This window comes from Mustela nivalis (assembly GCF_964662115.1).
Source record: "Mustela nivalis genome assembly, chromosome: 13".
Lineage (NCBI taxonomy): Eukaryota > Metazoa > Chordata > Mammalia > Carnivora > Mustelidae > Mustela > Mustela nivalis.
The window spans coordinates 84,662,288-84,676,202 of NC_139032.1; the positions used below are offsets into that span (position 1 = coordinate 84,662,288).

Here is a 13,915-nt window from a genome sequence, read left to right on the forward strand (position 1 = left end):
TGAACTAAAATGCTCCTCGTTTACCACCTATAATAGCCAAGAACTCAAAACTGCCTACGTGCTTGTTAGTAACATGGATGAATTTATCAAAATCGAGCAATTGCCGTATGTTCATACATTCGGATGCTACCCAGAAATGCAAATAAATGATGCTTGTTACATCCCGCATGAATCTCATAGATCCATTTATGAGTGAAAGCAGACAGAGTAAAAGCATAGACACCATTTCCATCTATATCAAGTACAAAAACGGGCAAAACTAGCCCATGGTGTTGGAAGTCAGAGAATGGTTCTCCCTGGGGAAGGAGAGGCTGAAACAGGACACAAAGTTGGCTTCTGGAGTTTGTGGTTCTCTGTTTTGTGCTCTGGGGACTGGTCACATGGGTGGCCTGTTCAAGTTCTTGCAGCTGTATACCTCGGACACATGTGTTTTTCTCTGTGTGTGTTACGCTTCAGTAACAAGTATGAAGGCAGAAGAAGCAAGAGGCCAGTGTGGCTGCAGCGGGGGAGCCTGAAGAGGTAAGTGGGGGGAAAACAAGCAGTGCCCACAGGCCCTGTCATGGAACAGTGAAACCATTAAAGGGTTTTAAATGAAAGTTGGGGTGGGAGTGGGGGGCGGGAAGTGGGGGTGATGTGATCTGTTCTGCATTTCATACAGATCAGCCCAGACCTTTGTGTATGGATGACTGACTGACTGATCCGTGTGTGTTTATCTCCTTTTTCTCCTCAAGCTTCCAAAAAGCCGTGAAAAAAAATAAAAAGGATATACACTTACAGTGATGAAAAGAACCAGGAGGGGAGATATCATGGCTAGACCTTTCAGCGAATTTCTGGAAGCTAAAAAGTGGATGGGAGAGAGGTGTTGATGGAGCCACTCAAGGGACTCTCGGCTTCCGCGCAGTCTGAGGGCTCTCTTGACGAAACGGTTCGCTCCCACAGAACCCACGAGAGCCTTCATCTCAGAGATGCCACCATTTGCAAAGAAAGTGGGAGGGACCGGTGGCGCCTAAACCAAGCTGGCAGGAAAGCCACTGACTTCTGTCCCTCCCACACTACGCCTACACACAGACTGCAAAGAACAATCAAATAATAAGAAGGGACTCTGAGGGGTGCCCGGGTGGCTCAGTGGGTTAAGGACTCTGCCTTCGGCTTGGGTTGTGGTCCCGGGGTCCTGGGATCGAGCCCCGCATTGGGCTTCCTGCTCCGCGGAGAGCCTGCTTTCTCCTCTCTCTCTCTCTCTGCCTGCATCTCTGCCTACCTGTGATCTCTCTCTGTCAAATAAATAAAATCTTTAAAAAAAAAAAAAAAAGGAAGGAAGGAACTCTGAGAAATTAAACAATGAATTGCTCAAATGAAAAAAGTTTAATAGAATGCAAAGATGAATTTAAGACCTCCCAGAACATAAGAGGCAGGAAATACAAGAAGAAAATAGGAATAAAGGATTTATTTAAGGATTTCAATACCTGACTCATGGTCATTCCAGAAAATACTAATTTAAAGGGGGGAGGTATGGGAGGAAGAATTAACAAAGAAATAATGCAAGAAATTTTCCCAGAGTGGAAGGACATGTGTCTCCAGAGTAGATCCACTGAATGCTCGAGAAATTGAATGCCTAAGAACCCATATGTAGTCACGTTGACATGAAATGTCAGAACCCCAGAAACAGAAGCTGTTAGAATCTTCGAGGAAGAGAAATACATGTTACCTGGGAAGGATTGCATGCCAAAATGGCATCAAATGTCTTCTGACAAGAGCAGATGCAATGTTTTCATTGTCCTCAACATTTTGAAGATGATTTTCAGTGAGAGTTTATATGCCCGACCCAACTTGATCGATGTAAGAAGAAAGATCATCTCTGAAAATTTACCTCCAGTGCATCTGTTTTAAAAGAAATTGCTTACAACTGCGCTCCAGCAAAATAACAGAATAAACCAAGGGAAAGGAATACGTGATGTCCCAGAAACAATGGACCAGAAGAGCAGCAGAGAAACTCTAGGAAGGAGACAATGCAGTAGATCGAAGGAGGAACAATCCACATTGGAGGCGGTGTCTCCTGGGAAGGGACAGTGTCACAGAATACAGAACACAAAGGGGGAGTGGTGGTGGCTGGGGACCATACAAATAGAAAAATGGCAAGTAGCACAGGGCATAGGGGCAGGGGAATGTGATATCCAAGAAGAAGATAGAACCCTAATACACTACTTGGCTCTTCAGTGAACAGTATTTAAATAGTGTTTTCTGTGGGCTAAGCCCTTACCTATCCCAGCAATGAATAATGTTTAAGATCTGTATGTCGAGAGACAGAAGTGGAAGTGTGTTATCAGAAAGTATCAGAGGTCCTGTAAATGGAAGCTAAAGGGGCTGGAAGTTGCCTCTGGGGTGAGGGCTAAGGGGACTGGGGTTGATACGGGGTGGAGATCTGTTGTCCTTCACGACTGCATTTAGTACTTGGATGTAATTTTTTAAATTGTGATTTCACTCTGGCTGCAGAGTGGAAACCTGATTGGAGGAGGTCAAGGCCACAGGGAGACGGGTTAGGAGAAAGCTGCAGCAGGGCAGGCAAGAAACAAGTTTGTCGGACTAGGCTGGTGGTAGCAGAGATGGAGAGAGGATGGATACACGCTTGCTTAGGAGGACACAAGCGTGGGACCTGCAGTGGACGGGGTAAAGGGATGCTGAGAAAGACGGAGACCTTGTGTCTTGCTTGTGTGTTTTGAATGGACAGTGGAGGCATCTACTGAGAATCCTGGCTAAGAACTAGGTCATGAGGAGAAAGTAGACTTCAGTCGGACACATGCTGAATCGAGGTGCTTTGGGGACATTGAAGACACGCTAGGTAGACAGTTGTAAACACATCTCTGAACTCAAATCAAATATCCAGGGACAGATAGTGACTAACGTTGCTAACAGATGAGATCCCCACGGAAGACAGTCCAATCCAGGTGCCCTGGAGGGATTGAGTGAACAAGAGAGGGAAGTACCCGATGCGGTAAGATTGACGCGAAGTCTCACATGGTTGCAGGTGGCACAGATGTGAACCCATTCACACGGTCACAGTGTCCTTACAAGCACTTTATAACCTAGACACTGACAGATTACCCCGTACTTTACATTATAGATTATTTAAGCTCACATCCCAAGTGCTGTGGAAGGTGTCCCCCACTGTCTGGGTGCCCATATAGACTCCCAGGTCGCCATGATCTGTAGCCGCCCTCACCACTATTCCCAGCCCCTGCCTGTGGCTCTGACCTCCATCTTCGACCGTGTGAACAGACTCTCCTAAAGACTTGAAGCTGTGGGGGACAGTGACAGAACACAGCAGGAAGCAGGTTAAAACTCAGTGTCAGACATCACCATTCCTAGAAGTGTATTGCCTTGGCCGTGACTTTCCATGGAATCCCTGCCTTGTCCCCCGTTGGGTCCTCTGGCTGCTCACTGGCTTTTCCTCCCACCTCCTTTTGTCCTGTTTCTGTGCTCCTCATCCCCTGCCTCCTGGGCTGTCCTCAGAAATTCTGCTGAGAAATCCAGCTCTCTCTTTGTTCCATCCTTTGCCTTCTAGGCCTTGCCAGGCCACTTACAACACTCATGGGGGCCAGCAATGTACTTTTCGAAACAAAGAACCATCTCCCTTGAGATGAATTACATTTGTCCTCTACGGCAGCAAACTGGCTGCCTTCTGTTCATTCTTTAAAAAAGCTCTTATGCACATACACTCTTTGCAGACGTGCACCCTCACCTTGACATTCAAATAAACACACTCACGTGTGGGTGTGCGCACACCCAACTGCATGTACACTGTCCACCTGTCTGCATGTGCTAGTATCTGGGTGTGGGCCCATTCTCTGCTGCTCCGGCCACTGAGCTATTCTGTCCTAAGGGAGTGTCCTGTTCCTTTTTTTTTTTTTTTTTTTTTTTTAAATAATCTCCACACCCAACATGGGGCTCATACTCACATCCCCGAGATCAAGAGTCACATGTTCTACTGACAGCCGGTGGGGCCCCACAGGAGTGTTCTGTTCTTGAACTGGTGCCTGTCCCCAGGGGAAGAGGCATCCATCTAGTTTCAGCCCAGAAACTGGAACTGAGCTGTGATCCTGAGATTATGGGCTATGGCTGTGCCCCCAGAAATGTGATCTGTCACAGTGTCACCAAAGCAGTCCTACCCTGAGCAAACAAGCCAGGAATTGTGGGCTTTGGTAGTCAGAATAGTGGTCTCTCTGAGATGTGCGGGTCCCAATCCCTGAAACCCAAGGGTATGTTACTTTCTGGTAATGCCAAAGGACCATTGCACACGTGATTGGCCAGAGATCTTGAGGCGAACAGAGTGGGGCCCCTGTGACCGTGATCATCGTAGGGAAACAGGGAACCGGGAGAGTCCAGAAGGAGATAGGACGACAGAAGCAGAGGGCAGTGATGTGAGGCTGGCTTTGAAGATGGAAGGAGCCTCGAGCCAAGACATGCAGACAACTTGTAGATGCTGGAAAAGGCAAGGAAAGACTTCTCCCTGTGAGCTTCCAGGAAGAATGCAGTCCTATCCACATTCTGATTTTTGCCCAGTGAAATCCATTCCAGACTCTTACGTCCCTAACTGTGAGATAGGAAGTTTGTGTTGTTTAAGCCACCAAACTTGTGGTCATTGGTCATAGCAACATTAGGAAACTAACATGGGAGCTCTGCGATGTTGCCAGTTCTTGGAGGAAGTATGGACGGTAGGGAGGGAACACTAAGATGACACCCAGAGGGGAGGGCCCTCTAGGGGGACTCAAGGCCAGGCCTTCCTCACCTCCCTGTGGTTATCTGAGGGGCTCAACCAAGACTAAGGGAAAATTGTGTGCCAGGGGACTGGGGAGCAGTCATAGGGCAGAGAACTTCAGGGACTAAAAGGACCGCTGCCTCCCTGGGACTGGGTGGTGTGGCAGCAGGAGAAGGTTGGAAGACTAGGGAAGGAGTTGGGGTTCATCACTGAGCAGCCCCTCCCCCAGAGTCCCCTTTCCTGGAAGAAAACTTGCAGACACTGAGTCTCCTAGGAATGGCTGCCCAAGACTCCGTGGGGCTGGGGCTGGGGAAGGGGCAGGCACTGCCATCCCACAGGACTTTGAAAGGGACTTCAGGTTCTTTGGCCAATTCATGCCAAATCACTGGCCCCAGAGAGAGACCAGTGAATTCTGACTAGTGTTAGTTTACCAGACTGGGAGCTCCTCAGGTGCAGGTCTGTCTTTGGCCCATTTCTGGACCCCATGGTAGGGCCAGCGGTTCTGCAAATGCCAATGAGCACGTGTAGGGGGGCAGCAAGGGACAGGAGCCCCAGACCGACCTGGGACAGCTCTGAGAAAGGGTGCTCTGGGGCCCATGCAGGGACCCAGCTATGTTTTGGGGCCTCTGGGTTGGAAGATTCCAGAGTACCTCAATCTTAGTTACTCATGCACCTGGATGAGATCCTGAATAGCTCTCTTGACTTTGTGTTCATAACTCCAGGCGAGGGTTCTACTGGACCATTTATGGCAGAACAACATTGAGTATAATCCTAAGAAATGACCTTGGGCAAATGTCTTGATTTCTCTGGTCCTCCATTTCTTTCTTTGTGAAATGGGTCTCGTCGTAGTATCAAACTCAAAGTTCTGTTATAAGGACTAAGTGAAATAATGAATATAAACTTCCTGGGATATATTAAGTATTCGAGAAAAGGTACCTTTCCTAATCAGACTTCCAGCGCCCCTGGCCACTTCTCCCATTCCACTGTCCTATTGGTAGAGTTTCTCGAGAACAGGTAGGGAATCCTAGAAATTACTTCTGAGAATTTACCTACAGATGCTGAAGGACAAGAAAGCAAAAGTTCATAGTGGTATTTACAATGGTAGAAAATGGAAAATCTACATCTCCAAGTCTAACAGTAACGGTATTTTTGAAAAACCAAAATGGATTTAAGGAAAATAGTATGCATCCATCTAAAGAAATATGAGCATGTTCTAGCAATGATGATCATGTGTATGTTTGGAAATGGAAAGATGTTCATGATGTATCATGTAAAAAAGCCATTATTAGAAATTATGAGCATAGAAGCCCATTTAGGCGTGTGCGTGTGTGTGCGTATTAGATACATACACACACCATGGGAGCATATACATACATATCTTGGATATTTGCACACATCATAGGTGCACATACATATACATAACTATAAAAATCACGTATGCCTATATGTGTGTTCATATTTGTATATGGTTTTGTGTATATACAAAAAAATTAGGAAAGTAGTCTGAAACTAAGTAGACCCAAAAATTAACAGTGGAAGTGGTTATCACTGGTTAGTGGAATTTTAGATGCCATTTATTTCCTTCTGTATAGTTTTGTGCATTGTCTGGAAGAAATTTTCACTGCATGTGGACTAGCCCTTTTTCATGTTTTTAAATACATTTTTACGACAGACTAGCAGGATGGATAATGTAATGAAATATCATGAAACCACCAATCAGCTTCAAACATATACTACTTTTATTAAAAAGAATTATTTGTATTTATTTCAAAAATATGTGCTCACTATTACTCAGACAATACAGAAATATGGAAAATCTCTTGTCAATCTCCCTAACCACTGAATTATGAAAGTTTATTAAAAATTTGAAATAGTATGAGAAAAATGGCCAATATTTTTCAATGGAGAATCTGGTTTTTAATTTTTTATTTTTTATAAACTATTCAGTCGAGAATCTTAATATAAAAATGTCCATTCTCCCAACACTGATGTATAAATTTAAGGTAATTCCCATTATATTACCATTTTTGTTTTTATTTATTTTTTAGGAGATTTTTATTTATTTATTTAACAGCACAAACGGGGAGCAGCAGAAAGAGAGAAGCAGGCTCCCCGTAGAGGAAGCCCAGTATGGGACTCAGTCTCAGGACTCTGGGATCATGACTTGAGCCAAAGGTGGACATTTAACCAACTCAGCCACCCAGGTGTGCCATTTTTAACTGAATGGATATCATGCTTATAAAGTCCATTTGGGAGAATTAATGTCTGACAGTGGCCAAAAAATATTTAAGCGGGGAGGTCTTGCCTTATAGATATTAAAATATAAAGTCACCAGAATCCAATAATATTGCATTGATGTAGGATTATTGTATTGGCAGAAAACTATGGAACAGAATAAAAAGCCCATAAATACATCTGAGTATATATGGGAACTCAATATATAATAAATGTTTTGCCTCAGTAAGAACAAAAAATAAGGTTAATAAATAATATCGGAAAAATCACCTTAGCTATTTGTAAGAAAGTGAAGTTGGATCCTCACCTCACACCATATAAAAAAAATTGAATCCCAATAGATTAATAAGACTTAAATGTAAAAATAAAATATAAAAACCATAGGAGAAATTTTAGGTAAATAGATGTATAATCCAGAATTAGAAAGGATATTTTTATAGGATTTTAAAAGGATTATGACAGGAAATCTAGAGTCTATTAAAAAATGCATATTTAGCATAAAATTTTATCTCATCCAGTTAATTTTTTGATATTGTTATATCTTGGTCCTCAGATCCCCCTTTGCTTATTTTTATCATCTTTTTTGTGCTGAGGTTTTCTCTTTGATCATTCGTGATTAGCATATTTTTCTTCATGTCCTTGAACACAGTTAAAACACTGCTTTAAAAGGTCTTATTTCTCAATTCCAAGATCTGAGTCACCTTGAGATTGGTCTCATGGTTGCCTTTCCTCTTGAATATGGGTTACATTTTCCTATTTCTTCATATGTCTAGTAATTTTGGATTGTATCCTGGATACTATCAGTGGTAAGTTATAGAGACTCTGGATTCTATTATGGTCTTCTGGAAGGCTATTGATTTTTTTATTTCATCAGCAAGTTAACTTGGCTGAGCTCAGACTCCAAACTCATGCCGCTCCCTGGTAGGCAGCAGCTGGAATCTCCGTTCAGAAGCCCCTTTAGGTTTCTCAGAGTTTTTCCACTGAAGTCCTTGCTCAGAAAACACTCTGATGTTTGGGTGAGGTTTAGAAGCAGACTTGCCCCTCCATGGCTTTCTACTTTCTGGTATCACTTTCCAACCACCGTGGAAGTCCCACATTTCATCCTCTGATTCCTCAACAAGTAAGAATTCAGATTTCTATCCAAGGTTTAGCTGACTCACATGGCACTGCCTGGGGCCTGGTCTGAGGCACAAAGATGTAAACATGAGAAACTCAGTTAATGGTGTTCCCTTCCAAGTGTTAGTCTCTCTAATTTCTGCCTGGTTGTGATCCCATCACTTTCAGTCCTTCAGGAGCCTTCTTTCTGTAGCCTTTTTTAAAAGTATTTTGTCCAGAATTCATAGTTGTTAGCTGTCAGGGAGATCATCTTCTACCAGGCATTCTGTCCTTATTGGAGGTGGCACTCTCTGACTACATAAAATTTAAATTTTTTTTTTAGATGGCTAAAGGTTCCCATAAACAGAATGAAAAGATGAACAGTAAGTTGGGAGAACAGATTTGCCAGGACTCATGGCAAGATAAAGAGTTAATTTCTAGCTCTTACAAATGGTTAAGAAAAAGATGAAGTATCCAATAGAAAAATGTTCCCAGGATGTGAATAGGCTCAGAGAAGAATAAACCCAAATGACCAATAAACATATGGAGCAACTTCCTAGTACTCAGGGAAATGCAAATTAAACTAACTCCTTGCCCATCAGATTGGCAAAAATTCAAAAGGATGTTACCACCTACTACGGATGGGGGTGGGAGGGAAAGTATATTTTCATACTTAACTGGTGAGAAGGAGCATTGATGCTGCCTTTTTGGAAAGCCATATAGAAAAAAAAATCTGTTTAAAAACTTAAACAAAATTTAAAATCCACCTTTTAACCCAACCATCTCACTCATAAGAATTTGTCCCCCTTCCAAAAAAAAAAAAAAAAAATTGGTCCCATAGAACTAGACCATGTCTGAATAGGACAACATTTAAACCATGACACATTTATGCTATGAAAGAAGACGTAGCCAATAAGAACAGATTCACTTCATAAGGGTTCCCACAATATTATTAATTAAGGAAATATGTGTAATAGTATCATTTTATCAGACAGTGATCTACAAGCCCTTTATGTATAGGACTGCATTGCCACATAAGGATATGAAAGGATTCATAACATTTTAACATCAGTTTCTGGAATATTAGGAGAGGACCAGGGAGATGGAAAAGGGGGTAAAGTCTTTTCTTTTTTTTTAAGTGTTTGAAGTGTCTGGTGGGAAGAGACCCCTGTATGATATGATACATTTATATAAGGATGTGTGTGGAAGCAGAGTAACAGAAAGGTGCTTGAGGCATGATATCAAACATAAATGGTTAGGTTCAGGGGATTACTCTTATACACTTCTATTTTTACAAAAAGTCTTTTAATTAAGTATAAATCACATAATGGAAAACTTACAGCTATTTTTTGTCATGAAAAAGATTTTAGGGGCACCTGGTTGGCTCCGTTGGTGGAGCATGCAACTCTTGATCTCAGGGTTGTGAGTTCGAGCCCCACATCGGGTGTAGAGATTATGTTAAAAATAAAATAGAAGGAAGAAAGGGAGGGAGTGAGGAAGGGAGGGAGGGAAAGGAAAGGGAAGGAAGGGAGAAAGAAAGAAAGAGGAAGGAAGGAAGGAAAGAAAGAAAAGAGAAGAGAGAGAAAGTAAGGGAGGGAAAGGAAAGGAAAGAAAAGGTTTTAAAACTACAGAAGTTGACTTCCTCCCTAGATGATGTCATCTTGTCCATGGCTTCCTGTATGCTGATGTTTGTCGAATTTTTATCTCTGCTCCTAACCATGGTCAGGAGCTACAGGCTCACGAGTAAGCATTCTGCTCAACAGCTGCACCTTCGGGGCATCTGAAAGGCGACAGAGTCAGTGTGGCACGATGCCGTCCCCTTCGGCGGGCTTTTGCTCATCTTTCCCATCCCACCCCCGTTTAAGCAATTGATCAGGCCCTTCTAGGTCCGATGTTGGAAGTTTGTCCTGATTCTTCTTGTCTCTCCGGTTCCATACTCAATCCTAGGGCAGCCCCTCTCAGGTCCGTGTACACAATAGGCTCTCCATGCCGCTATGTCTGCGCTAAGTTTAGTTAAGGTGGTGTCTGCCGTATTGTGCCTTTGTAAAGGAAACTTCTATTCAAAAATTGAAAAGTGATCTGTCGAATGACACTTTGACATTGTGGGAATGTTCTGTGTCCCCCAGCATTTTATCCAATGATCTCAACACCCATGAGGAAGCCTTATTTGAATCGATTTTTATGTTGGTGATTACAAAATGGTAGTTTCTCTCATTTTCTCATTTCTTGTGTTTTTATTCTGTATTGTTCTGTGAAGAACTTTTCTTCCTGTCCTGTCTTTGAGTATTGATGTGGATTTGTGGATTATTTTTTAATTCAATGTGCTATAATCCATTTTTGTCATCTTTTTTTATGCTCAAATTTTCAAAAGTTGGCCGTCTCTGTCAAGCTGTCTTTTGACATGTCCTCATCAGTCTCGCAAGACACCCTTGCTTTCTGGCACAACAGAACTGGGATAATTGGGAACATTGAAATATAACTTTATATTGGATTAAACACGGGCGTGATCATGGTAGTGTGGTTGTGTTGGAGAATGTCCTTGCTCTTAGAAGATGTTCTGAGGTCTCATGGGATGCAATGCTGTGATGTCTGCCACTAACTCTCAAAAGGGGGGAGAGAAGAAGGAACAAATAGCACAAAATTTCAACAATTGGTGAAGCTGGCATAGATTAAAACTATGCCTTCCTTTCAGCCTCTTTGTAGAGTAGTTGAATCTTTTCAAAATAAAAGTCACAGAAAAAACAGGAGCCACTAGACCTGCCCTCCAGAGCCGCCATGTTGATTGTCACCACTGTTGTGCCCTCCACTGCCGCCATGTTGATTGTCACCACTGTTGTGCTGTCTGCACACCTCCTTCCTGGTTCCCCCTTCTCCCTTCCCCCTGCACTCCATTCTCAAAGAGCTGCCAAACGAAGTGTTTCAAGACTTAAATCAGAACTAGACATTGCCTTGCCTGAAGCTGTCCTTGCCTCCTGAATAGAAGTGAATTTCTTACCTAGGTCTCTAGCCTTCCGTGGTCTGGCCTCTCCCTGCCTTCCATCCTCGCCTCCTGTCCTGCCACTTGCCCACTCTCTTTGCCCAGCCTCAGTGCCTTTACGCAGGCTTTTCCCACCATCTGAACACTTGCCCCAGATTTTCACATGGCTTTTTCTCATCATTCACACTTCTACTCAATGCCACCTCCACCAAGAAGCCCTCTCTACCCACTTTAACTTAGCTCCCCACCTAGTCAGACTCTGTTCTTCACCCAACTTAATTTTCTCCTTAGTGCTCATTTGTTGGAATGTAACACACTCCAGAGTAGGAACCTTGTCTATTCAACACTGTAACCTTAGCACAAAGGACACAGCCTCACACATAGTAGGTGAACAGTAAATACTCACTGAATAAAATGATGTAGATGCATCCCTAGATGTGCTTGTGCAGCAATGGCACACCCACATAGAGGAGCAGCCCAAGTGCCCACGAGGTACCTGTAGAGAAGCGGAGTTGTATGGAAACATCCGTGAACAAACGTAATGCTTCTGTCATTCCTGCGCTCACTTGTACAGTGCACATGAAGACAGATAGACTCACACAATAATGCTTAAACATATATCCAATAGTCCGTAGATTTCAAACATCAACATAGACAGATACAGACGGGCTTACATAGTCTCTCTCTCTCTCTCTCTCTCTCTCTCACACACACACACACACACACACACACACACACACAAAGAGATGCTCAGGGCGTAAATGAATACCTCCTCCTCCCATACTCTTGCACATGGTTACCTGCACACACTTTGCCTTTGCCTGGTCTAGGCTTTTACATCCTTGCTAAGCCTGGTTTCGTGGACACTGCTGGGCTGCTCAGCAGCCCTGGGACAGGAGGGCCCCAAACCTCCTGGTAATGCTCCTCTCCCAGGACAGATGATCTGGGAGGGGGCTGGGGCCACTGGGCAGGTGGCCCTTGATTTACAGCTGCTCCAAGGCTGCTACGTAGAGCAGTAATGTCACAGAGGCCATTAGTTGTCTGGGCCGAGCTGTAAAACACACTGGGCTCGGCCCCCTCTGCTCTGGTCACACTCACTTCTGTAGTCACCCAACCTCCCCAGGGCAGCCCCTCAGTTCCAAAAGCAGTAACCTCTCAGGGCTACATGGTAAGGAGACAAGGGTCTCAGGGAAAGTCCTCAGGGCTCCCCAGGGGGACGGGGTTGAGTGTGACCCTATGGGGGGGGCAGGCAGAGAGTAGTGATCCTCAGAAATTTGAGGTAAACTGGTGTGTGCTGTGCCCACATACAGCTAGCACAGGCAGCAGCTGAGTCTAGAGCAGGCTCTGGTTTACCAGGACAGGGGCTGAGAGGGCACCTGGCCCCCCAGGTGGGCTTGGCTGGCGCCTGGACCTCCTAAGGCCCACTCAATGCCAGGCCCGGAGAGCAGACCAGCCCTAGAACCCAGTACCTGGTGCAGGCCAGACTGTCCACCGCTACCTGCCTGGCCCACCAAGGACTGCATTCTGAACCCATGAAGTCTCGGGCTGGATGTCTCCATAACCCCAGATGCCCAGGTGGGAGGCCCTGAGGAGACCTTCGTGGCCAGCTCTTGCAGACTCCTGTCCCTGTGGAGCCTTTGGGTGACATCCTGTGCTAGGTAGGCTCAGGAAGTGGAGGGGCAGGTTCCCAAGGGGTCCTGAAGATATGTTCTGAAGCCTGGAAGCTGGGCAGAACACAGTTTGTTTGGGAGACGCAGCTATGAACAAGACCCAGCACAATGGAGGGCCGAGGTGGGGAGGACATGGCGCGCTCAAGACAGGAGAGAAGGCCAGTCCGGCTGGAAGGGATGGTGAGGGGGTAGATGGTAGGTGGGCGACCACAGGCAGGTGGTGCCCAAACCCTGTAGCTCAGGATGAGGATTTGGGGCTTGAACCTAAAGGCACTGGGGAGCCACAGATGGTCTAGAGCAGAGGAGTGATGTGATCTGATTTGTGTCCCATGCCAAGTGATGCAGCACATCATTTCATTATAGGAGTGCGGAGGTGGTCCAGGACAGGAAAAGGAACGGAAGACGTTTTGTAGAGTGTTAGGGGCTGTGCACCAGTCCTGTTTTTTGCCAAAGGAACACTGCTTAGGACCAGTGTTCAACCAAAAGGCTGGATTTCTTGCATCCGTCTGTCCATCCATCCTCTTATTCATGCATGCATTCCTGTATCCATCAGCATGTAGGCCTCATGGAGATGAGAAATAAACCAGGTCCTGCCATCCAGTGCTGTTCAGTAGAGAAGGAGGAAAGGAAGAGGCAGCACCTGGGGTCAGCATTTATGGAGCACCTAATGTATGCAGGACACCGAGTCAGGCAGCTGACAAGCAAGATCTTTTGTCTTCATAGTCACCTATGGGATGGGAAGGAGCTCCCATTTTATAGACAAGAAAATTGAGACTCAGGGAGGGAAGCCATCTGCCCAAGTCCTCACAGAGGGCTCTGGGCCCAAGCAGAAAGGGCCTAGAGAATGATAGAGAGCATCCGGAGGCTCTTCAAGGGTCATTTCTGTCCTTGTCTTCAGGCCCTGTGAAGTTCTGAAGTTCCCAGAAAGGATGAGACCCCGGGGGATTGGCCCAGCGGCCCAGCGCTGCCTCCCCCTCAGCCCGTGATTAATGCCCGACAGTCCTTCTACTCACGGGGAACTCATCAGACTAATATTTCCTGATGTGAACTCCGGGTTGCCCTAGAATGAGAAATCCCAGCCCCCTCGTATTCTGTGTCCCCAGATGAATGGGCTTCCAACCCAGGGTCTGTGAGTGATGCGGCCCGTGTCTGCAGAGGGGGGTCGATAAAGGCTCTTCATCAGCA

General features: G+C 45.1%; 1 long non-coding RNA gene across 1 annotated transcript in view; it reads left to right on the forward strand.

Moving 5' to 3' along the window:
• The window catches only part of LOC309846210, a 32,330-nt gene extending 31,021 nt beyond the window's left edge, over positions 1–1,309 (forward strand). The window contains exons 4-5 of the long non-coding RNA XR_014301792.1: positions 457–519; positions 732–1,309. This is a non-coding gene — a long non-coding RNA (uncharacterized lncRNA). The remainder of the gene's footprint in view (positions 1–456; positions 520–731) is intronic.
• Positions 1,310–13,915: the final 12,606 nt, after the last annotated feature.